The sequence below is a fragment of the Equus przewalskii genome, chromosome 19 (genome assembly GCF_037783145.1).
Source record: "Equus przewalskii isolate Varuska chromosome 19, EquPr2, whole genome shotgun sequence".
NCBI lineage: Eukaryota > Metazoa > Chordata > Mammalia > Perissodactyla > Equidae > Equus > Equus przewalskii.
Window position 1 is genome coordinate 48,401,471 of NC_091849.1, and position 22,217 is coordinate 48,423,687.

General features: G+C 38.6%; 1 long non-coding RNA gene across 1 annotated transcript; it reads right to left on the reverse strand.

The window, feature by feature from the left end:
• Positions 1–6,649: 6,649 nt before the first annotated feature.
• On the reverse strand, positions 6,650–15,603 carry LOC139077177 (uncharacterized). The gene is made up of 4 exons (XR_011529504.1): positions 15,494–15,603; positions 13,790–13,857; positions 9,988–10,132; positions 6,650–6,854 (listed from the first exon to the last, which is right to left on the reverse strand). It is a non-coding gene; the product is annotated as an uncharacterized lncRNA (long non-coding RNA).
• Positions 15,604–22,217: the final 6,614 nt, after the last annotated feature.

Below are 22,217 nucleotides of genomic sequence, written 5' to 3' on the forward strand. Positions count from 1 at the left end.
TGAGTGATTCAAATCTTAACAAGCTTAAAGGAATTCTGATTTCAAGCTTGAACAAAAAAATATCCTTTGGCTGGACTCTGAAGACAGAAGTCAAGGCGATGGTTTTAGACAACATGACATTAAGTCAATAGCTTGTTTTGAAAACCAGGTTGATGTCAATGGCTTCTTTAGGGCAAGAAGGAGATCCAGTGTAAGTTGTAATAAAAGGGCTTGTTCTCTACGTAACTGCTCCTTCAATGTCCCTTCAGAAGTTTCTTCCCTTTAGGTCCCTACTGAGAGTGGGAAAGTCACAGTGTTCAGTTGTCCTGGGCTGGAGCCTTCTTCCTTTTCCATATGTGTGTGCCTCTGGAAAGAGCACGGGTTTCAGAGCCAAAGCTGCAAAACCTGAGTTGGAATCCCAGCTGGATGGTCTCTAGAAAGTCGCTTCTTCCTTTCTTCTTCCTCTTCTGCTCCTCTTCCTCCTCTTCCTCATTCTTCAGCAAATTTATTAAGCCTTAATTTTCTGTAAAATGAGAATCATAATAGGTATTTCATAAGGTTGTTAAGAGGATAATAAACAATGAAAGTCTGTAAATTCCTGGCACAGTGTAGAACACACACAAATGCAAACAGCAATTATTGTAATTATCATCCACCATACATTATCTGAGGTGATAAAGGCAGGGTAGCCAATATATAAAGATATGTTAATTTTGTCCTATGTTGCATGAATATGGTCTTGAATATTATTCCTATAGGAACCAGTGAGATGGATCTGAGAGAAAACCAACTCTTAATCTACCAAGCAGGCTTCGGGGCATTACTGCAAAGCTTCACACATCTGTAAGAAAAGACCAGGGAAACCCAAACATACCACAGCTACATTAAAAGAACATCCCTTCCTATCCTGTGTTAGTCTTGAGAGTTTTCATCCATTGCAAGTGAGCGCTTTTTCCTCTTTACTGGATTTAAAATATTTATACCCTGCCTAGACATGATAGATACTTTGTGAAATGATAAGCAGTGTGTGGAAGAGTGATCGAAGAGCTGGATGACAACGAAGGAAGGAGACCATCTGATTTTCATTTTAACAGTTTAAATTCCATGGTCTAATTTCTGGACAGAATCAATAGCTCTATCTACTTTTTCCCTACTTTTTCTCTTTCCTGTTTCCATATTTCTCTTTACCATATTTGAGCCTGAGAAATTTCAGCAGCAACTCTGAATGTGATGAAAGGTTTTGTACAGATTAGGTCACCTGGAAAATTCTCCCATTATTATTTCATAGCACAGGTTGAAGCCATTGGCTTCCTACTCCTTCTTCTGCCTTCTTCTCCCTTCTTGTGTGGTGGATGATTGTCCTCTCAAGGCATCAGCCCACTACCTGTGCCCTGAATCCTGTGCCCTCAAACCACCTCAAGATTCATTCACAACCCAGTTACTCTAATCAGCTGTACCCTTCTGTTGACAGAAAACATGATTCAATAGCTCCCATATTGGATGGAAGGAAGGAAGGAGGAAGGGAGTAAGGGAGGAAAGAAGGAATAAAGGAAGAGAGAGAGGGAAGGAGGGAGGGAGAAAAGGAAGGAAGGGGAAAAAAATCTGCTTGTCCTTAATGTCTCCTTCAAGTGCTACTTTTTCGCTACTTGCTCAGGTCCTCTTCACATTTCTTAAAGCATTCTATACTTTCTTGGTACAGTTCTTCTTCTTCCACTCATTCTTCAACCAACTCTTATCTCAATCCCCCTATTCAACCAAACAGATTTCACTAAAGTCAGCAATAATCTCTATGGTTTTAAATTCAATGATCCTTTTTAGTCCTTATTTGACTTTTCACCTCTAGACCTGTTCAAAAAATGTTGACGTTTCTCAAGATTGAGGCCCAGCCCTTCTCCTTTCCCAATCTGCACTCCCTCCTTAAGAAACTTCCTCCATGTACACCACCTTAAGTACAAGCTCCATGCTGATGAATACCAAGTCAAGCCTGCAGAAATGAGATTGCCTTCCTGCTTGATAGCACCACTGGAATGCCTCTAAAGTACCTCACACTCAATGTCAAATACAAAGTATATGTTCTCTTCCAACCTACAACCTCTTCTGTTGATCCTATCTCCATGATGGCATCACCAGATGCTGAAGAGTCACCTGAGAAACTTTCATCTTTCCACAGCAGGCCCTGAAAAGCATGTTCTAAATGGCTCTCCAACACATTCCCTCTGTTCCTACGCCATCTCACCCTAGTCCAAGCCATAATCATTTAATCTTGCTGTGCTGTAGTAGAGTCCAAACTAGTCTCCCTTTTTGCCTTATCAAGTCTGTTCTCCACATTTCCACTAGAAAAATAGTCCTCAAATATGTGGTTTCTGGACCCTCTCTACGGATTCTTCAAGTGCATCCATTCACTCCGTCTCTTTCTGTCTTTTGCCTGGGTAGACCATGCACCTCTAGAAAGCTGAAATTAAATGCACAAACATTCTAGATAATTGACTGCTTTGGTAATGGTAGCTAATTGTTTTCTGTTTATTTAAAAAGGCTATACAATACATATGAGGTAAAACATTTTCCCAGTTATTTACTACACATAGAAATTTTGAACTGTAGATTTTTCTAAAAATAGAAGTGGAGTGGTTATCAATGTTTATGAAAATCTTATGTATTTTTTCTGCCCGTGAGGCTTATTTTTAGACTTTTCCAGGTATTATGCCAAATGAATTTGAAGTGTTTCCATAGTTATTACTTTATCTTTAGAATGCAAAGCTTACTTTCTCTATTTTAATTGGAAGATACATTCCAAATGCTAAATATGAAATCTTTAATTTTTACATAAAAGGTCCAAAAAGAAGGCAGATGTACTTTCCCCAGGATCCATTTATTTGAAACTTTTCCTGAGTGATTGGGACAGAATTTGAATCATTCATTTACTTGTTCATCCATTATGAGCTTACTGAGTTCCATAATCCTGGGGGAATTGCGTGGGGAGTGGCAGAAGACCAATGACAGGAAATCAGATAAGAAAGAAATATGACTTGGATTCCACATGTGATCTGGTTGGGGGATAACACCATACCACATGAAATATATACATATAATTATAGATAGAAATAAATATACAGAAAGAGAAGAGAGAGAGTTTAATGTCCAAGTGAATTGTGGTTAAAAAATAGCATTATATTTCAGTATACAGAGGAAAGAAAGAGTCCAACAAAGGCTTTATGAATGAGGGGAGACTAGAACTGGGTATTAAAAGTTTTACATAAGCAGGGAGGTATTCCATGTAGGAGGAAAAGTTCAAGTCATAGTGAGACTGCCATCTATTTATTAATTCACTGAACAAATACTTTTGTGTCAGGCACTGTTCTACATCCTTGGGATATATGACTAAGCAAAATGGAAAAGATAAATCAATCCTCATTGTCTTGGTACTTACACCCTAGTGCCTCGAGGCCAAAAATTAAAATAGATCAATAAAACAATAACAGTAAGCAAAAAACAAATAAATAAACATAAAATTTAATGCGTCAGAGAGTGGCAAGCACTCTGGAATACAATAAAGAAGAAAGAGGCTAAAGGGTGTTGTGCGTATAATTTTGGGAAGTGTACTCTGGGAAAGCGTGAATGAGAAGATAGTGTTTCTGGAAGACCTAAAAAAGTGTACAATGCAGATATCTGAAGGAAGAATGTTCCAGGCAGTGGGAACAGCAGCATCGGCAAAGGCTCTGAGATGGAAGTATGGCTAGCATTTCAAGGAGGCCGTTGGCAGTAGGACAGAATGAGAGAGGGAGAGTAAATGGTAAGAGATCAGATCTGTCAGGGCATTGAGGATAACACGAAGACTTTGCTTTTGCTCTGATATTAGAAGGTTTTCACAGAAGAATGGCTTCTCTCACTTACCTTTTAAGGATCTGCTGGGTTGTAGATAGACCGAAGGGAGTAAAGGCAAAAGCAGAGAGACCATGTAGGAGGATACTATAATAACTTAGGCAAGAAATGACTGTGGCTTCAACCAGGGTGATAAAGGTGATGGCAAAGGTGATGAGAGAGATTAGATCCTGGTAAGTGATTTGATGTGGATATGGTGAAGGTAGAACTGAAGGCACTTGCCGATGGATTAGAATATGAGGTTTAACAGAAAGATAGGAGTGAAAATTGACTTCAAAGTGTTTGACTTGAACAACTAGAAAACCAGAATTATCATTTGCTGAGGAGAAAACTGGGAGAGAAATGGTTTGCAGTGGAGAGAAGGTCAGTAATTCCTGTCAACTCTGTTAAGTTTGAGATACTTCTTAGACACTGAGGAAGAGATGTCAAGGAGATAGTTACACCTTTGAGACTGAACTTCAGGAATGAGGTCTTGGACAAAGATATAAATTTGTGAGTCATCAACATATATCATATTTAAAGCCATGAAACTGGACGAAATCACCAACAGATTAGAACAAATAGAGGAAAAAAAGAGGGGAAAAGAGTAATCCAAATATAATTCAATATTTAAAAGGGTGGAAGATGAAGAGAAACCAAGATGAAAAGAAGCGTTCCATGAAATTGGAAAAAAAGTCAGGGGAATGAGGTGCCCTGGAAGCCTGTTGAAAAGAGTATTTCAGGGATGAGGGGGTGATCATCTTTGTCAAATGCTGTTGATGGGTCCAGCAAAATAAGTCTTAAGATTGGCCATTGGATTTAGTTCCACAGAGGTCATTGGTGACATGGATAAGGACAATGCCAGCGGAGTTTTGGGGAACGAAGTCTGGCTTTGGTGGGAGTTAAAGAGAGAGATCAGAGATAAATCTTCACAGATGTTTTGCTGTAAAGGGGAGAAGAGAATTGGGATGCTAGTCAGGTGAGGATATGAGATCAAAGGAGTTATGTGTTTGTTGAAGAAAGAATTACTGATGGGAATTATGAAGTAAAGAGGAAATTCATGATGCAGGAAAAAGAGAGGAAATGACAATCTACATCATCAAGGAGGAAAGAACAAGCTAGGTTGAGCCATACCTCCACATCTGGGGATGCGTCTGGAGCAGCCAGATTTCTTGGAGATCAGAACAAATTTGCAAGCCAACAGGGGAACCCAGATCTCTCCTCCCTCCGCCATGACTACCTAAAAACCCTCCCTATCCTGCATCTTGAAAAGGAGTAGATACAGAGAGACGCTGAGAGTTTAGAAAAAGAGCCCCAAATTCAAATATTTACGTAAATGGTGCTGAGGTAAAATGAAATAATCGTTCTATGCTTATTAAGTTTATACAATTTTCAACTTTAAAATCTTTCTCACTGCTCTCCTTTCCCTCCTAAGCCCATACACTTCTGTTAGCACAATAAGAATCCGGGATGGAATTGAAAAAGTCCAAACGTGTTTGCTCTTCTAAATGGTGATATATAATATTTAGCCCTTTATACCATCTTGTCTCATCTTCCTAGCACCCTTTTGAGGCAGCTATTTTGAGCCTTATTTTTAGACACAGAGGGGTTAAATAACCTCATCAACTATACAAAGCTAATGAGTATTAAAACCCTGGTCTGTCTCGGTCTATGCTCTGTGCTTTAATTTTATGCTATACCAAGAGCCCTAAGTTGAAGATAATGTAATGTAGCCCTCTTCTAAATAAAAGAAAACAACTATTGATGGACTAAGACTCTTTAAGAGTGAAATAACTCAAAAGTGGTGCTGTCTAAACAACCTAAAGCTATGATATTGAAAGGGACACTTGCTATCAAAGGAATTTGCCTTAATGCACCTTTGAACACAGTCCTAGTCACATTCTTCACGCTGTTCCAGTTTCAGACTTTCATAACTTCACTGATCTTTCCAGTGTGGTCTGTGCTCTTCCCATCCCAGGTTTTATATGGGCATGGCCTCTGCTTACTAAATCACAACTCCCATGCCTCAAGTGCTAAAGATTCTTTGGCTGAGCTCTGCTTCTTTTATGCCTGGATAGGATTAGACCTACGCCCTTGAACACTAATAGGTTATATTCCTACGGAACCTACTATTTGTGGGGAATGATAAATTATTTTAATATATATGTTTACTGAAACTTTTATAGTCATCTGGCCAGGTAAACACCATCATCCTCAAATTACAGATGAGAAAAGTGAGGCTATGGGAAGTTGAGCAACTTATCCCCAATGCAGAAAAGTAAGGATTCATAATTAGTTCTGATACTAAAGTCTAACCATGCTAACCTGACTTTCTGCACAATTATTTAGTTTATGTACAACTGAACCTATCAAGTTCATTCTTAATCATCCAAAACCAATTCACAGCTGCCTGACTTAAGTTAGTTGCAGCCACTGGGGAGACTCCCTGTGACTCCGAGTCATCTCCTGATGTCACACCTGCCAGTTCTGTCTTATATGGGCTTATCACTACGGAAAGGGAATATAACAGCCCTCCAAGAACTTCAGGGCAAGGGCTGAACCATTTGTCTGGAGGGAGGAGGAGGGGATAACATCCTTCAGATGTGAAGAATGTGAGTTTACGGAGCAGCAGCACAGCTTGGAGGTGAAGCACTCAGCTCTGGAAGCACAGGGCCTGGACCCCAGCTGTAATCCCTACTACCCGCTGTGCCTCAGTTCCCTCATCTACAAGATGAGGATAATATTAATATGTAGCACATAAAATGTGTGAGAATTAAAGAAGTTAATATATGTAAAGTATTTAAAACAGTACCTGTACATATAAAGGGTATTATTATTATTATTATTATTTTCACTCTCTTGGTTGCCAGATTATGCTGTGCACTACCATTCATCTCCCAGAAATTTGACAGATCTCAGAATTCTTAATGGTCTTCTTTACCACCGTTGGGGTCAGAGTGGGTTTCCAGGTAGAAGTCGTCTCAATTGAATCAAACTCTGCGTGTTGTGCCATTTCCCTGGAAAGACAAGTTCACGGTAGCATTGTCATTTAGAAGAAAAAGAAATTGATTTTCTAATATTGTCCTACTTTCAGTGACAATCTTTCTTCAGCTTTTACGCTTTTCTAGCAGTTACATTCATGCTGTGCTGATGCTGAGTCAGTTTTACATTCAGGCTTAATTGCTCAGGATCCCGGGTCCCTGCTCCTCAGGCTCTTTATCATGGTATTGCATTGCTTCTGACTGCTTCCCAATTTGTCTACATTGTTTTCAGAATGAGATGTCTATACACAAACAGGATTCTGAAAGTGGAATTTCTCCATCATTAGAGGGGGAGCTCCCATCTTCCTGCTCCACAGCCTGACGGCTCTATATCTGCATCTTCAAATGACACTGGCTTTTTCAGACTCAATATCACATGTATAACTGATCGCAGTGTCATCTCATAAACTGTCCACCTTCCTGTTACAAAGTTCTTTGACAATATCGCTTTCTGCATTGTATTCTTCTTCTCAACTGTCTACATGCCAAGTGTGCAAGTTTTCTTTTTCTCCAAATGGAGTCTCATTTTGTCATTTTCAGCTCCTGCTTAAAATGACATCTGATGGAGAAAAGAATAAGTTACACTTAATACTTTAGTAAGTTACCTCCTTGCATCAGGGTGAGCTTTCTGGAGCTTAGAAGAAATGGTTTTCAAGAATGTTTTTTTCCTGTGTGCAGAAAAAATCGATGCCATGTTTTATAAAATGGTCTGGCTTTTTTAAATGCATGTAGCAAATCTGGTCCAATTATAGAAGTAGGAGGCTCATGCCATTTACTCACCAGTTTGTTTTACCAGGTACACGGTTTGATAAACCTCCATAGGATGACTGATTTGTATTTTGTACAAGAGGAAGAACTTGCCTTGGATAACTATGGACATCTTGTTACATCCCATTCCCAAATCTGTCAACCATTTAATGACAGCCAGAGCACAAAACAATTTTTTACTTGTTCATAAGCAACAGGGCCCATGAGTGAAAATAGTTATTTTTCTAGTGTTTATATGGTCAGGGGGCAAGCTAGAGTATATAGTTCACATCCCTGGGAAATCATCGTAAAATAATATGCTGTATTCATTTGCCATATGCCTAATCAGTAAGAGTCTACATGCAAGGGTTGTTATCAGGCTGCAAACTTACTATGCAACAAAATTTTACTTACTGTCACAAAATTTGATTATTTTGTCAAATGAGCAACATTGTTGTCCTTCTGCTCCAGCCAGACTGGAAGTATGGAGTAGGCTTCACTCATTCCAGGAGACATGCCAGCCTTTGTTAGTTCTTTCTCACCTCCCTGACCTCTTAAATTGTGAGTGTGTCAAAGGTCAGTCCTTGGCCCTTTTTTCTATCCTCACTTACTGCCTTGGTGATTTTTTGCAGTCTAGTGACTTTAAATACTATCTTTATAGTCTAAAATTTATATAAACACCTCTGAACTCTCCTTGTACTCTGACTCCTGTGTACAGCTGGTACTTAAGATCTCCACTTAGATTGATAACAGGCATCTTAAACTTAATATGCCCCAAAATGAGTTCCAGGTCTCCTTCCTTAAACCCATTCTTTGCAAGGTCTTCTCTATCTCACTCAATGGCAACAGCAACTCCATCCTTCCAGTTGCTCAGACCAAATACTTAGAATCACTTCTCTCACAGCTTACATCATCAAGTCCATCAGTCTCTCCTACTGACTCTGTATTCTCCATGTATCTAGAATCTTACCACTTATCACCACCACCACCCCTGTCCCGCCCCGTGAACCTGCTCCATGCATCATCATCTTTCACCAGGAATGTTACAAGAGCATCCTTACTCATCTTCCTACTTCTTCCCTTGCCTTATTTTAGTCTATTCTCAAATCAGCAGTCAGAATACCAGTTTTATCAAGTTTCTCTCTGCCCCAAACCCTCAATGGCCTACATGATTTTGACATCAAATTCTCTCTTTTCTTGGGTGACCGTTTCCACAAGTATCCACAGGGCTCAAACCCTCTTCTTTTCTAGGTGCTTACTCTAATACCCCTGCTCAGTGAGGCCTACCCTGACTACTCTGTTTAAACTTGCCATGCCTGACAGATTCCCTACCCCCTACCATGCTCTATTTTTCTCCATAGTGTTTATCAGTATGTAAAATATCACCTATTTTAGTTATTTATTTTATCATCTCTTTTCCTACAGAAAGAATTAGCCCCTGTAGGGCAGGATTTTTGTCTATTTTGTTCACTTTCATATCCCTAGTGGATCCAACAATATCTGGTACACAGAAGGCACTCAAAAATATTTGTTGAGGGGCCGGCCCAGTAGCATAGTGATTAAGTTCAGTGTGCTCTACTTCAGCAGCTCGGGTTCACAGGTTTGGATCCTGGGTGTGGACATCTACCACTCATCAAGCCATGCAGTGGCAGCATCCCACGTACAAAATAGAGGAAGATGGGCACAGATGTTAGCTCAGGGCCACTCTTCCTCAAGCAAAAAGAGGAAGATTGGCAACAGGTGTTAGCTCTGGGCCAATCTTCCTTACCAAAAAAGAAAAAAATGTTGAAATAATTAAAGACAAAAATGCTTCAGGGGCCGGCACTGTGGTTGAGTGGTTAAGTTCGCACACTCTGCTTTGGCAGCCCACGGTTTCTCCTGTTCGGATCCTGGGTGTGGACATGGCACTGCTCATCAGGTCATGTTGAGGCAGTGTCCCACATGCCACAAGTAGAAGGACCAACAACTAAAATATAAAAGTATGTTCTGGGGGGATTTGGGGAGAAAAAAGCAAAAAAAGAATGCTGCAACTTTACTTTGTTATAAAATCACTTAAAAGGCATGCTATGAAGGCTATAGGAAGCATCATTGTGTCACATTCATATTGCAAAAATACTTACCTTAAAGTGAGGGCAGGAAAAGTAAACCCAATAAAAAATGCTCCATAATCAAATTCTTTTCCATACTTCTAGCCCATTACATTGTGTCTTTTCTTCAATATATGCTCTTAAAGATTAAAACTTTCAAATATTTATCTACATGAGAGCAGGTTTATGTAAAAGGATTTAAAATGGTCCGATAAATGGGTTGAGGTCCACTTTTCCACCCATCGCTATCAGCATGTCATGTCAGTAATGTTTACCTTTGAATCCTCACTATGGATGCTGAGTCGATCTAGGGCTGTGGAGGCTTCACATGGGACTGAGGAATGTCTTCACTATTTATTTCAACTAGAAAAGTGTTCCAGTGAAAGTCCAGGTGGGGCTACTCTTCATGGTCCAATGTTTCTGTGCGGAAACCAAGTACAAAACCCATGAAATGGGAAGCTAATTTGGCCTATGCATGGCAAGAGGAGTTTCTTGCTTCCACATCTCCACACACAGGCCATTAATCAATTGCCTAAGAAGAGGAAATCAGGCCTACTCAAGTACAGAAAATTGAAGACTCATTGAGACCTGGTTTGTATTTAAACTACTTTTAAAGAAATCAAGTGCACTTCCAGACTTCTAGAGCCAGTTGTAGGTTCTCTGGTTTCCTCATATGTCTTCTGTGATTTCCTAAATCTAATTCTCTCTCCTCCAAAATTCTCTCTCTCTTTTGTAACTCTTGTGTATATTTTATGTGCCTGATATCCACTCTGTCCCCTCACTCCTCCTGGATAGAAAATGACCATGCCTATCCAAACACACACAAACGCAAACACATAAGATTTTTTAGGATGCACAAAGTAATAAAAAAGGAGTATTTTTAAACAAATCTAGAGGGAGATGTAATTTAGAATAAGAGTCAGGTTAAGGTTAGATAAAAAAGCATCTTGAAATACACAAGTAATGAAACTGGAAAAAGTAAAAAGCAAGACAAACAAGGAATCTTTGAGGGTTACATAGTGAAACAGTTTTAATGAAAATTGCATGTGGATAAGAATTATAATTAATGGAACATTTGTGTGCATAAGAAAGGATGAGGAAAGAGTCCTTCTTCACCACCTTCTGGGGAAGATAGAACTGAAGCCATCGACTGAACATTGCAGGAAGTGCTTCTCTCTGCCTTTTTCCAACAATTACAACTTCCTCAGCTAACAGTGTGTTGCATTGTAAACATCAGTGTTTCTGCAATTTTATTGATAATCCAATAGTCCTACATATGTGGGCGATCAAACGATAAAGGTGGGGAGGATAAGCCCCCTGCATCTTCATTGCCTCTCCAGCTCCTGGCACAGAATCATCCCTTGATAAATATTTGTTGAAAAAATAAAAGAACGAATGGATACAGAAATATAAATACTTCACGGTTCAGACAAAAATCTCCAAGTATCAGAGTGTAATCCAGACGCTGCTGACTCTGAATTGCCTGTTCATCTTGTAAGTAAAAGGACAAATAAAGCGCTCCCTGATGGACCTGGAGACCATTGCGCCCCTCTACAATCAGTCTGTCACTTTCCACCGCTAGGTGCTCCTAGTCATCCAGGTCCTAGTGACTAGCGTTTGGTCACAGTCAGGATTTCAGGTATAGCTTATGGAATCAGTCACGTGATTTTCTATTTGCCTTCGAAGTAGTATTGATTATATTGCCTGAAGTCTTTCTTCATTGAGATATAATTGACATATAACATTATATTAGTTTCAGGTGTACAATATAATGATTCAAGTTTTTTTTATATTATATATATTGTGAAATGATCACCACAATAAGTCTAGTTAACATCTGTCACCACACACAGTTACAAAGTTGTTTTCCTGTGGTGATAACTTTTAAGATCTACTCTTTTAGCAACTTACAAACAGGAAATACAGTATTATTAACTATAGTCACCATGATGTACATTACGTCCCCATGACTTATTTATTTTGTAACTAGAAGTTTGTACCTTTTGGCCCCCTTCACCCATTTTGCCCATCCCCCACTACCCCACCCCTGGCAATCACCAGTGTGTTCTCTGTATCTATGAACTTGGTTTTATTTTCTGAAGTCTTTGGTCCTGAAGAATTTCTTGTGTTTTGACCCAAGATTTTAGATTATCTCTGCTCAATTTACCAATATCATCTTATTCTCTAATTACTCATTTCCTTCTCTTTCTATTGCTCATCACATTCTTAGATATAAAAAATCAAATCATCTATAGAACCAAGTGAGCATAAGATTGAGAAAAAGAGTCTGAGGCTTCCAAAAGCCTGGCTCCTTAATGACCCCTTGACAACTGGTACAAAGCAAACCTCATCAACGTCAGCTTTTGGACTTTCTCCCAGACCGCTCCTCCACCTGGAATGCTCCTTCTCTTTCTCTCTACCCAGTTGCTACGCAGCTACCAAAGTCCATATTTATAAGCATGCTTTTAATTTAAGTAATTGTTGCCTACCCATCTATTTGACATATATCAAGTGCTTGTTATGTTAGCCATTTATTTTTTCATGTGATTTTGAATTCTTTTGTGCGAAGGCCAATCCTAAATCAGTTGAGCCCTACAGTGTTGATCATGGTCCACTGTTAAATAGTCACTCAAGTGTTTGTGGACTGACTGCCTAATTCTCGGTGATCTTGCATCTTCCATAATGCCATTTCTTTATAACCTAGACCAGTCACTGACTTTACTCCTGGCACTTATACAGGGCACTGTGCCCTAGAGGCTCAATTCCTGTAATCTGCACTTCTACTTCTAGACCATTTGGGATGGTTGTCAGCTGCAAGTATTAGAAAAGCCAACGAATAGTAATTTAAATGGGGTTTTTTTCTTTCATGTAAGAAGAAGTCTGGAATAGGTGGCTGCTGGATTTGATTCACTAACTCAACGGTACCAGAGGCAGCACTTTTAAAGTATCTTGGTCCTTCTGCAACAGATATAAGATGACTGCTAAAGCTATGGGCATCAAGGTTATGGTCAAGAGAAGAAGAAAGAGAAAAAGAAAGAGCGAAGCCAGTAATTGAGTCCCTTTTACAAAGAAGCCAAAGCTTTCCAAGAAGCACCCCTGACACCTGCATGTTTCTGCCTGCTACTCATTGGCCCCTGTGAGGGGCAGGGAAGGGAGAATGAGGCTGCTAATATAATGCATTCATTAATTAACAGAATCTGCGGCAAAATCCCTCATGCATATGTTCTGTGTACCTCAGTTTCTCTGGTCATAAACTAGGCATAAAACTATCAACAAATTCTGTCATAGGAGGCTGCGATTGTGAAGTGTCTGAAGTCAAGGTAAAATAACATTCCATCCAGTATCTAGAAAACTTAGGGAATGAAATCTCTGTGGTAAATGAAATATAAGGTTACACTCAGTTAAGCGAAGAATGGGGATGAAAGCAAACATTTGTTGAGAATGTACTATGTACAAAGAAAAGGAAACGGAGCCTAGATTTATTAGTATCCTCTTTTCTTCCTATCTCATGCTCAACAAAGTAGGGGAACCAGAGAAGAACAGATAAATGATGGCTTGCTCTTGCTTGGGGAAAGGTATAGAGCTGGCCCCACATATAACAGGAAAGGCAGAGCTGAGTCACCTTAGGGAACCGTTAGAAGTGCCCAGGAGCCAAAATGCTAAATCATTTGAATGTGAGCTTCAGATCCCTTTCAAAGTGAAGTGACTGCACTTTGGCCATATAATAACCATGTTAACAAACTTTAAAGTCTGTGTAAGTACATATGTGTAACTAGTTAAATATGTTTTATAAAATAGTCTATTTTAAAATTATTTTAGAAATATCAGAAAAGCATAGGATAAATTAAAGGGTTTATTTAAATCAAATAACAACATCTATTTTGATCTTATTACTCTAGACTTTTGACAATTTAGATAAAGGATAGATTGGTATTTATATTTGTATTACTTTGACAAGTACTTATTCTCAGTAAGAATAAGAACTTTGGTGAGCTTAACTCACTTAAGGAAACAAATAATTGTTAGTCACATTAAATGCCCGTATCTGCATTCAGAAGAGTTACCGTGAATAATTACCTGTTATTCCTGGATATATATTGAGCTCCGTTCTGTGAAAATGCATCTTGATAACCATACATAAGAGCCTATATTTTAAAAATAAAATACAAAATTACAATTCATATGTTTCACTAATACACAGAGATATCATCCTCTTAAATTACAACTAATAATGATAAAATTTACCTATAAAAGATTAATTTAATCTGAATCTTGCTTTTAATAAATAATGATAACAGAGACACAGTTTTCTGCTTCCATTTGGAATAAATAATCCTGTTGTTCTTTGTTAGGCTAAGCTGGAAATTATTTTTCTATACTGAAGTGATTAGAAGAATTAGAATTACATACTTTTGATTTTTAAACAAAGTGTAATATATTCAGTTTTAATTAAGCTTTAATAAAGCACATTTAAGCTGATAAATTTTATCCTACATATGAATAGAAGTTTAGGATTCAGTGAAAATTTAAATTCAATTTTTAGTTTACTTTATAGTCCTAGATCAAACATTAGGTGGCACTGTTGTCACAATGAAAAAATACTGTTATCACCCATTTTTCTTCACCATCTAGAAGAATCTCCCTTTAAAACTCACATTTAAGACCTCACTATGGATTATTTTCACTTTTTCAGTGTGATTAAAATATATCTGTAATAAACATAAAAAAGATTAAAATTCACTGTCAGCATCTGCTATTCACTAGGAGGTGTGAACCGTGATAACTTTTCAAGGAAATGGTCTCTGAATTCTAGAATCCAAAAGATATTTGCATAAAGAAGAAATAGCTATTATGAATAAACATTACATTTTCTTTGTTCAAAAGTCTCTATTGCTTTAATGTAGAAATATTATATCAAAATAGTTTTAACAGTTTTATCTTGGAAATTATTGCCGAAATTTTGAGGCGATGTCTAATAACCACAGATCAATTTTTTTCTCCAGTGATAGAAGAAATAATTCTAGAAAAAATTATTTAATATGCAGTGAAAGTAAAAAAAGAGTGAACAATTGGATTTCAAACCCATCAGTTCATATGTTTGTATTGTTTGTGTGTATGAGTGCAATGGAGATAGATGGAAAAGGAGAAAACCGACTAGCAGTGTGAGAAAAAGTACTTAATTTTATAAAAGTATTCACAAATGTCGGTTAAAGTTACAAGAAAGAGAAAAGCAGATAGAACACGGTTCTAGAACCAGCAGGACGTGGCAGCAGGTTTACCAAACAGCAAGATGAGCTTCTCTGCTGATTCTGGGTTTGGATTATGTGAGTGAGTTTACGGGACTCTCAGGAAGTCATCCGCTGATGGAAGAAAATAGTCTTGAGCCCCCTGAGAAGGCTGCCGCTTAGTCCAGTGGGTAAAAACCCAGGGCCTGAGCAAATGTGCCTGTATTTGAATCCCGGCACTGGACAGCTTATGAAATCTCTAAACCTAGATTTTCTCATCCATCAATTGGAGGTGATGAAATTCTTTTGAGTTGATTTGAGGCTCACAATAGGAAATCCATGCCATGCACAAATCCCGACACATTGCTAGGCCTTAGCTGGAGGCATGGTGCTGGTGGGGCTTTTATCTTTTTGTGTTGTTAACACAGTCATGGAGCTGCAGAAGGGGTCCCATTTGCCTGCTAACATGTGGCCTGCAGACACCAGGGTCCTGATCCACACTGGGGAGGCAGGGAGGCTGCATTTGGCAGCCAGGAGAGGCCCTGTGGCTCCTTACTTTGAGGCAGAGTTAGGCATTAAGAGCTTGTCTGATGGCCGCCTCCAACAATGGCAGGGCCAAGGGAAGATTGCATGACCTCTCGAAAGCTCAGTGACTCCACCTGCAAACTAGAAATAAAATCAGTAAGCCTCACCTCACTACCTCAGGGGTAGCGTGAGGACATCCGTATACACTTATTGCTGTAATCAGTGTAATAACAAGAGCTCAGTAAATATTAGTTCTTACTACTACCACTGCCGCAGATGATCCACTTTGATTCCTCAGTCTGAGAAACATTGTCCACCTCTTCGTTTCCTTCTACTTGGAAAAGCATTTAAAGACTCCAAACGATATACTTCTAGGCTGACCTTTCCACTGACCCTGGGAGAAAACAGTGAATCACTATCACAGGAATTTAGGAAAATCATAACAACCTCATCAAAACCATAAAAAGCAGAGATTTCAAATGTAGATATATTGCATATTGCAAATCCAAGTCATAACACATCACTGAATTTTACAGACACCCCTATACAGAGAGCAAATGCTATATTTTGACCAAACTAAAACCCTCTCTTTCTTTTTAAAATGTGTGGCAAATTAAAGAGAATCTATCCTGTATTTATTAAAATAATGCACCCATATTATCTTATTGAACATTCCTGAGTATAAATCTCTCCTCTCCTCATTATGCTATAAACTAAGTGATAGCAAATTGGTTTTTTATTCCCAGCATTGGTCTCAACCTTCATGTAGCAGACACTGAGTAATCTTTGTTAAGGATGAAAAACTGAATGGGTAAAAAGCAAACAAACAAAAATTAAAAAGCAAACAAAAAAACATTAAAAAACAACTGCCCATCAAATCATAATGGAACAACTTTTTAAAATTTCTTTCCAGCCTTTACAATAGAAATCACTTCTCTTCGAGTCTTATCTGGCATCACTTTAACCTGTGGACCTTCAAGTGCTGATATCCTGAGACTGTGTAAATGGGCCAAGGAGAAGCCAGCCAGCTTCGTATTTATTTGTGCTGCTCACTATTCCCCAGAAGTCCCCGAACTTCTTAGTCTATCAACCTTCCGGACTTGTTAAATAATACCAAACTGGGGAGATTTAAATCTTGTATTTCATATTTTAACACTTACTGTTAACTTCTGCTATTCTTATTTGTATATTTAAATTGAATTTTTCAGGGGCTGGCCCCGTGGTCGAGTGGTTAAGTTCATGCGCTCCGCTGCAGGAGGCCCGGGGTTTCATGGTTTCGAATCCTGGGCACGGACATGGCACTGCTCATCGAGCCAGGCTGAGGCAGCGTCCCACATGCCACAACTAGAAGGACCCACAACTAAGAATATACAACTGTGTACCAGGGGGCTTTGGGGAGAAAAAAGGAAAAAATAAAAAATAAAATCTTTAAATTGAATTTTTCATCCCATATTTCAGTGTAGCAGGAATTTATTTTCAATTTAAATAAATAATAGCTATTATAAAAGTTGTAGCACTTTCCTCTAGATAAGCAGATTTGCAGCACTGTGTACAATGTGAAATTAAGGAATAGTAAGAGTTGCCTTTGAGTGAGGCCTCCTTTGTTTCAGGCATTATGCTGGCCCCCTGGTTTTTAGGAAATGCTTAAGATATCCTGAAAGCCAGTTATTACTGCAAATGAGGAAACTGAGGCTCAGAGAGGTTAAGTAACTTCTTTTTGGTCACATAGCTAAGTAACCTGGAAGCTGGAATTTAAATCCAGATGTTTCTGTCTTTGAAACCTAGACTTGGCTCGCCATTTCCTTTATTATTAGAAGTATTCACTGAAAGTAACAATTTTTCCATAGGAGATCAGTTAATTAAGTTAACTGAGGTTATATACATTTGATATGCCAGTTTTGGAAGTCCTAGCTAATTTAGTACAAAAAGGGCAATTTCTGGGAGAAAATAAGATATTTAGCTGACCTGCTTAAGTGAGACTGTAATTCATGTTTACAAAGGTCGTAAGTGAAGCATCACTCTAATAAATAGCATCGGTAGATTTAACATGTATTCATTCAACATCTACTGCCTGCCAGGCACTGTGTGAGGGACCTGCAGGAAACAAAGCGAGCGAGACAGGTCCGGTGAGGTGGGGCTTGTGGATGGATGAGAAACCACGGACCTGTAACTTGAGAAAACAAGGCTGTAAGAATGAACATGCAGGTCGTGGTACTTCAGATCAACAAGAATGGAAAATAACTAAACCTAGTGAACTCAAGCCTTGAACAGTGCAGTGAGAATAGAATAATGTCACCAGAGGAAAAAATTAATCAAAGTGAATGAGCTAGGTTATATTATTTTGACTCCAACTCCCACAGCATGTGTCTAAGCAGCCCGAATGTTTCCCCTCGTATATTCTCTGTTCTACTCCTTCTTTTATCAGCTTCATCGGTCAGGAAAGTAAGTGGATGTTGTATCAATATATTTCGTATATTAAGGCCATCTGCCAGCTCAATTACTCAAATACATTCTCACAGTATGGGATTTCTCGGAGGAGTAATTCTATGGTAACGCTGCAGAAATTATATGAATGTCCTATGTGACTGAGAGGGAAGAAATATTCAGAATGACAATCGCTTACAACATGAAGAGATCCAAAGTGTGTTGTTGTTTTATTGTTGTGGGGATATTTTTAGACTTTTGAAGCTTATTTTGATTTTGACATCTTAAAACTAAATATTGAGCTTTTGTTTAATTTAATTTAATTTCAATGAGATAATAAATTCACATCATTAAAATTAAAAAGGCATAAGAAGCAGTTAAAGGCAGTAGCACTTAATGAAATAAATAGTAGTAGAACTCAGGAATAAATCTTCTATCTCCATGGTTAATGTCATCCATGACCTTGACCTCTGTAAACCTCAGTTTCCTCATCTCCAACAGGACAAGGATTTATCTGGGGACATTTGTTGGGGGAGCTCGTACCATGGGAAGCTTTATTCTGAATTATGGACCTACTTGATGCTTTCCTTCCACATACAGAAAATTTTAAAATTTTAAAAATAAATTGTTAAAAATTACACATGCAATTGACAACCATTCTATGACTTGATAGAAAGTAGAAAATAAAGTGCAGGAAATTATAGTTTTATAACATAAAAGTGGATAATTAGTGGAAATTCTCATGGAAAAAAATGAATGACATAGAAAATGATCACTCCTTAGAAAGGAAAGAAAATTTGTTCAAAATGCATCAGGGGAATTTTTTAAGCACACAGAATTATTATTGTGCATATGAAACCCCAGTAAGTATTACTGTTGGAGGCTATGAAATTCTTTTATCTCACAGAGTATAATTGTTCTTCAGACAAATAAATGCTGCAGCAACTCAAGCCTGTTTCAGAAAGCATGTTCCTATTTTATTCATGTTCAAGAAAACAAAATCTCCTCATTTAAATGTAATCCAGTGGTCCTATCCTTTTAAAAGAATGGGGGTTTTAACAAAAGAACAAAAATGAGTTTGATAGGAATTGGAGTTCAGCAATTTTGTACTGCTCATTCCACATTTTGGCTTAGAATTCCATGTATATCCCGGTTTTTGGCATAGTTTTCAGTGCAGTCCTGCAGAGAAGCAGAGATAAACACAGGTGACCTCTGATGCCCTCTCCCATAGCTGAGGATCTATTGGTTTACATTCATTAAGCTGTTGGTATGTTCAAAGCATTCAGCCTGATTATTCTCTTTTTCTCCTGGGATGATGTTCTCTCTGGGTAGAGGTGAAAAAAATTCAATCTGAGTCGAGACCATATTATTTTCCTCCAGAATTCTCTCCCTGCTCCAGTTGACACTGGGCAGCAGAGAACATCTTGCACAAAGTCTGCTGAGCAAATTCTCTTTGTTCCTTGGACAGGAAAGTTGCAAGGGAGAAAGGTCACACTTCTGCTCTTTCTTATTGTGCCCGAAGTGAATTTATTCAATTAATACTAATTTTTTGAGGGCCAAGGCTGTAACTGCATAGGTTGATGAGTCATATTGCTTTGCACTGGGAAAAGGTCCAAATGTGATCAGTATAATCTGACACCATAGTTGCAGGAAACAGCGCATCCTCTGAGCCACGGAAGCTGTCTTCCTTACCTTTGCTTTAAATGTTTTATTAGGGACTATAGTGCACCATCAATTTTCTCAGGTGATTTCAGGAAAATCTCCCTGAAAGTCCTTAAGTGAGTTAACAAACATGAATATTTCTTTACAAATTGTGATAAAATATATAAACATAAAGAACAGCTTTGTTTTATTAGTAGGTAGGAATCTAAAAGTTATAAAAAGTCTGCCACTTGTGAGTATGATTTTAAGTAGAGGGGATCTGCTCTGTGCACCAGTATCTGGAAGGTGATAGAATACTCCATGACACCTTGAGAAGACAGGTTCTGCACACAGCCAGTCCTGATTGAGTTTGAGATTCCAGGAGTCTCATATTTCTTCAAACCCTGTGCCTTTGAAATCATCATTATTAGGGTTGCTAATGACTTAGTCCAAGAAAAGCTTGCCAACTTTCCTTAAAAGGCAGCAACAAAAAAAACAAGCACCCACAACTAAAATATACAACTAAGTACTGGGGGGATTTGGGGGGAAAAAAAAAGCAGGAAAAAAAAAAGGTATCATATAGAGAGAACAATCCTGGTTGTAAAGCACCGTGGGCTTGATGTACTAGGCATCTCAAGGTAGAGCCACTGTTCCAGCAACTCTGTCTACTCCAGGCCCCTGCAACTACTCCCAAGATTCAGAATATTTGTCCAACTTGCATCCCCCCAGGAACACATTAATGTTGACCAAAAAAGTAAACAGTTAAGAGAACATAGAATTCTTTCTTTCCATCATCAGTGTTCTGTTGTCACCTTATGCCCTAAGATTAAGAAGAGTGAGCCAGAAAACACAAAACTTTTTGTGATAGATGAAAAGCACCCTAGATGGCTCTGGCACAGACAACCTTCATGGATATGATGGCTGAAAAAGTCTGTATACGTGAGTATATGTTTGGTGTGTATGGGTGTATACATCTGTGTAGGTTTCAAGGTTGTGTGTGCATGTGTGTGTGGGCACACGTGCACTGGAGCTATGAAATGTGAAAGAAGAATCCCAATAAATGAAACCTCTGTCTCCTTGGGTCTCGGGCCAGTCCTGTTTTCTGTACCTGCCTCTAGCATGACTGTATCTAAGGTTCTCCAGCAGCATGTGAAGACATGCTAGTCAGGTCTGAAGCTGAATCTGAGCATAGAGTTGAAGGAGAGGAGTAAAGCATAGACCATTTTATGAAAAGTTAAATAAAATGGAAAAAGGATTAAGTGGCAGAAATGGCTAGAGGTAGAAACTTGTAAAGAAGGACATTGAGAAGGTCAGGAGAAGGAAGGTGGCAACTGAGAGTCAGGGACTCCTCCTTTGGTGCTCCTCACCATTCACTGGACCTCCAGTAAGCAAGCATGACACTTGCCCGTGGCAGAAGTCAGTCTCAGTAGTCACTCCTGAGGACACTATTGTTATTGAAGATACCTTTATAAACATACAATAGTATCCGGGATCCCCCAGAGGATTAAATACTTATGTGAAAATCCTACAGTAACAAAGGGCCAAAGGCAGGACTCTGAAGAAAATATACAGCATCTTCACATATCAAGAGGCCTTTGACAACAGAAGTTTTTTTGATCTTGCTAGAAAACAGATTTTTTTTCCTAGGCCGGCTGTGCTGCAAATTTTTTCAGTCTATTGGAATTTACTGCTCTTTTCACCTAAAATCACTGTAAATGTTATGACATGTCTAAAAACGTGTCTGCCTCTCTCCTGTTTCATCTAGCCCCAAACTATTTTTCTTTATAATTTGACCATGCACTTTCAGAGAGCGCATTAGTATCTTCCTTGTTAGGGCCTGTTCTTTATTTTTCTTATGGGAAATAGCTTTTATTTGACTTGAGTGAGAGGCCATAGAAGGAGATTAACTGATCTGTAGCTCAAATTCTTTTGCACATCCTCTGAGCCTAGGAAAAACATAACTAGCTAAATAAATAAACTTGCTTGAATCAAACAAATTTGAGAAAAGAAACGTATGGGCAAAGTAGAATTGTAACGCTAAATTGACAATGTAATTTTCTTGAAACTGACTCAATTTTGAGAGTGGAAAGGGCCAGTCTTGAGATTTTTTCCAAACTGGAAGATGTGGTCACCCTATTGATAATCTTTCTCTTTCTCTTCACTTAGCTGTATAACCGGGATGAATTACTCAACCTTGATAGGAATTAACCAGTGATGAAAGACATGAGCTCTGACGCTGGACTTAAATCTTGGCTGTACTACTTACTAGTTTGTGTGAACAAAGGCCCGCAGGTAGAGGTTGGTGCACAGCCAGTAACACAGACTAGAACTAAAGGAACTGGTACTACACGGAAGCACTTATTCTGCTTGGGCCTCACCACCATGACGCACTGAAGAAAGAGTTATGGAGAATGTCCCTGGAGTGGTATTCCAAGAGACAGTAAGCCACTGCTTTTTCTCCTAAAATTCCCTCACCCTCAGAAATAGAAAAGGGCTAATGATATTGATGACCTGGTAAATTTCACATTAGTTTTTTCACCTTTGTACCTACCTTTCCACCCATGCCAGCTCTATCCTGACTTCCCCTAGTCCAGTTCCACGAGAAAACCAACTATGATATACTCATGCGACTCAAAGATATGTCTATGTAATTCCCTTCTAATATCACGATGAGAATATAATATTTATAA